The sequence below is a fragment of the Loxodonta africana genome, chromosome 1, assembly GCF_030014295.1.
Source record: "Loxodonta africana isolate mLoxAfr1 chromosome 1, mLoxAfr1.hap2, whole genome shotgun sequence".
Taxonomy (NCBI): Eukaryota; Metazoa; Chordata; class Mammalia; order Proboscidea; family Elephantidae; genus Loxodonta; species Loxodonta africana.
The window spans coordinates 75,167,726-75,172,132 of record NC_087342.1 but is presented as its reverse complement, the minus strand read 5'-3'; the positions used below and the strand labels follow the sequence as shown (position 1 = coordinate 75,172,132).

General features: G+C 42.1%; 1 non-coding gene across 1 annotated transcript; it reads right to left on the bottom strand.

The window, feature by feature from the left end:
* Positions 1–528: 528 nt before the first annotated feature.
* Positions 529–601, bottom strand: TRNAI-AAU (transfer RNA isoleucine (anticodon AAU)). The gene has a single exon. It is a non-coding gene; the product is annotated as a tRNA-Val (tRNA).
* Positions 602–4,407: the final 3,806 nt, after the last annotated feature.

Below are 4,407 nucleotides of genomic sequence, written 5' to 3'. Positions count from 1 at the left end.
TGCTATGGTCAGAATTGATTCCATGGCAATGGGCTTTTTTTTTTTTTTTTTTTTAATTTGTTTTATTTCTTGTCCAGAGCCTTGGTGGCGATTTGCCTAACAGCTTGGTTGTTATCTGAAATGTCAGCAGTTCGAGTCTAAGATCTCCTGTAGGAAAATTAATGGGGCCGTTATGCTGAGTCCCATAGCGTCTCTGTGAGTCGTAAGTGACCTGACGGCAACTTTTTTTTTTTTTTTTGTATACAGCAGCCACTCTATTGTCTCAGGACTCTTCACTTTGAATCCTGTGCCAGAGAACGATGGAGACCTCGCCTTTCTACCGGGTGCAGAAACTTTTGTAACTCAGCGGGAAATGGAAAACCTGACAAGCGTCCGGGGCCGGGCGAGAAGGCAAGTCAAGCACATTATTCTTTTAATTTAAAGTCAGGTGCTACAAAAGGAAAGCGAAGGTTAGGGGATTCGTTGAAGCATGTTCGGATTAAGAGTTTGTGCAGTGAAATTCAGAACTCACAAAAGCAACGCCCAGTTTGTTTCCGCCCGGTTTCGAACCGGGGACCTTTCGCGTGTTAGGCGAACGTGATAACCACTACACTACGGAAACTCGCCTGTCCTCTTTTCTTTCCCGTCTGTAATTGATTAATAGGAGATATGTGCTTTCCTTCACGATATTTTCAGGTTGAGAAATATTTTTTCCCCTTGTACTTCCCCATTCTTATAATCAGCAGTATCAAAACTCGAGAAATCATAGTCAAGCGAATGCTACTCCCAGGGTCCCAATTCCTTTATAAGCACCAGGAAAATCACGGGCAAGTTTCAAGAAATTTCTTGATAAATTCTGATCTCATTTCTCTGCTGGTGCAAGACGCAATGATCTTCATCTCCGGATGACTGAACATGAACCCTTAGGAAACAGGACGAAAGGGCTGGTTTCAGTAGGCTCTCGGCAATTTGTGCCTCGGCACTAGCGAGAGAGACCAAAGAGCAGAGGGCGTGGGTGTCGGGCTGTGCCCAGTTTTCTGCTAACCGAGGGTCGCGAGGGTGGTGGCGATCTATGGAAGTGTAATCTGTGGCGAATGAGTCTATTTGACGTCAAATGAAGCTCTATTCTGAGCATCAAACCAAGTTCTATTCTGTATCACTCATATTTTTTGTTCTGGAACGTGTAAACTCTGTGTCCGAAACCCTTAAATCTGTTTTATAGCAGGAAGATGACCATTGTGATGTACCTGACTCTTATTTGTTATTAATTTCATTGCAGCTGTCTTGAATCACTGTCCTTCCCTCGGAGACTGGATGCTATCTGCCTTCTGTTGTTCCTGTCAGGTGCAGCCCTGTCGTTTCTGACTCACATAGACCCTGTAGGACAGAGTAGAACTGTCCCATAGGGTTTCCAAGGAGCCGCTGGTGGATTTGAACTGCTGAGTTTTTGCTCAGCAGCTGAGCTCTTAACCACTACACCATCAAACGAAAAAGCCAAACCCCTTGCTGTCGAGTAGATTCTGACTCATAGAGACCCTATAGGACAGAGTAGAACTGCCCCATGGAGTTTCCACGGAGCGCCTGGTGGATTTGAACTGCTAATCTTTCTGATTAGCAGCCCCGGCCTAACCAATAAACCACTAGGGCTCTAAAATTAAACTTTCCAAAGGTCGAGTCTAGGTCAAGGTGTTCAGCAGCGAAAATGTGCTTGTTCCCAAGTATTAGAAATTTTTGACTAGAGAGATTTCTCAGTCTCTGAGAAAGATCACATTATGTCTCCTTCTTTGGCAGCTAAAAAAACAAGGTGATGAAAATACTGGGGGAAAAGGAGGAGAAAAGCATGTTTCTTATTAGCACAATCTCAAGCTTGACACTATTTTCAGATCAGATCTGCCGGTTAGACAGCGATTCCATTCAACACCTATGTTTGTTCGTTAACCTTTCTCAAAAATGTGCCTTAATACTTATTTTGAAGAAATTATTGAGCAGCCCAATCTCATGCTGGTGAATAGAAGTACCAGATGGCCTTAGGGAAATGAAATGCTTGAAGGAGGAAAGGGGCACCTAAAGTGATCATTATGACAAATTTTCCCATGGTAACTTAGTTACAGTACAATTGGTGAGTAGAACAACCGATAAAAATCACAGGGTTTTCTCAGAGGAGCACAGAAAAGGGGCCTCACCCCCAGTCCTAATGATCACCACATTGGTGGCTAAACAACATTTCAGTTAATTAAAAAAAAAAAAAACTGAGTTGGTTGAAGAGCAGTTGAATGGAGGGGGGATTCTGATCTTGGGTGAACAGCATAGAGACTAAGTGGAGTAGGAGAGCTTCAGGTGTAGGTTTGAATCAGAGCCCTCAGAGAAGAGAAGGTAAGTGGAATAACAGGTGCAAGAACAGGGAGATCAGGGAAGGTCCTGTACAGTATGGAGGTTAGATTTCAATCGGAATATGATGAGTAGGAAAGAAGTGACTGCTTTAAAAAGGAGCACAACTTTGCCCATTTTTGATCCCAAGGCTTCTTTTGCTTTTGGGTAAACATTGGATAGCCTCAGAACTCAGTCCTCAGACTTCTCCTCTTCTCTATTTATTCTAATATCATAAAAGCTAAGGTCATTATCTTGTGATTAATCAGCTTATTATCTCAGCATTTTATATAAAAAGCCAATTGCACTGTAGTCAATTCTTCTAATATGACGTGCACCTAAATCATTATCTTACTATAGTAAATAACGTCTGTATTTCAACATTCTACATAAAGAAATAGTTATAGCACGATTACATTCTTAGGGATTACATTTTTGTATTTTCATTACTTCTGAGCATTTCAAGAATTGGATCAATGGTAGAATTTCTAATTTCATTTCCATTATTTTTGAGTATTAATGTTCATGTGCATATTAATCATAAACTGGATATATTGCTTTATGACTCATGTATTTTGTAAAATAAAAAATCAAAAGAAATACACTTCTCATGTGGGCATCACAACCTTTCTTCCTGTCAGGATGTCCTGTTGGCGCTACTTCAAAATGATACAACATTCTCGACTACTGAACTGCTACGAATTTGGCCCAAACTAACTCTATTTCTTGTCCGAATTATTGCAGTAGCCTAACAACCTCCCTCCTGCTGGTTATCAGCTGCCTGCTAAGCCTGCCTCCAAACTTGTTCTCTGTGTTGTGTTGTGCCACCCAGGTTTCCTCCTTTCAGGACCAAGGCATTCATTTCCCCAGCTGACAGGAGTGTTACTCCCTCATGGAACATATTTGAAGCCTGCTCTAGGAATTGCCCTCAGGTGCAAGGAACTGCTTCTATCAAGGTCATGTCCCCTCTCTGAAAGCAGCCCACACTAATGACTGCTCAATACATGCGTATAAAGGTCTGACTCTCTTGCATCAACTCTGAAGGGCCACCCTATTTTCAGAGCTCCTCAAGGGATCAGCTCCGGCCTCTGTTGTTGCCTGTCAACTTTTCCCCTTGTAATCGTGCTTCCCTCACTCCCTCACAGGTGTTGTTCCCATAGCATCCCCTAATAAACTTCCTGTGTACAAATATCTAACCCATTTGCATACAGTTTGTGCCCGGAGTGGTCTAAGAAACCATACACTAAATGGGATTTTGAAGCTGGATCGCTCTGTATTCCTCTGGCAATTAATATAGTGAACACATGTTATCCTCTACAAATGTCCAGACAGTCTTCATAGCTACGGAGAATATAAGGCTCATGAGATAAAAGTCTCTTTAGATACTTTTACAGAGGTATTTTGCCTATTACATTTTGCCCTAAATTGTAATTAATCAACTTTAGCCTTCCCGGAACACAGAGAAGGGGCATCTCCCCAGGATTTAGTAGCAGGTGGGCTGATCCACCTGGGACATTCTGGAGAGGAATCCTCATGTCCTGTGCCAGGGCCAAATCCAACAAATCCTTCCCAGGGGTCTCCGAATCTTTCTCAAAGGCTTCTTGGGGTAGGATGAAGGAACCCTCTCTAGTGAAAGTTTCTCTCAGATGAATTCCATGAGCTCCAGAACATCTTATTTTGCGACGGAGGAGCGAAGTTCGTTTTTGCTGGAGGTGCAGATTTTATGTTTCTTCTTCTTTTTGCAGGAGTGTGGAAAAGGGAAATAGGAAACATAAAGAGAAACTCAAAAACATAGTATCATTTTGTAATAGTTAATATTGGGTAAATGAGAGGGTTCTTTTGATGAGTGATGAGGGAGTCCACATACTTAGCAGTTTCTAAATATAAAATAACTTTTTTACTGGTGGCGGGTTAGTTCAGCTGGTTAGGAGGTGCTAATAAAGACAAGGTGCCCAGTTTGATGCCCATGCTGGATCGAGAGAAGATGTTGCTGTACTCACTTCACACCCAGCTGAACTATTGGAAAGAGCCTCTTTGACATAAAACCTAGATCAAATATCA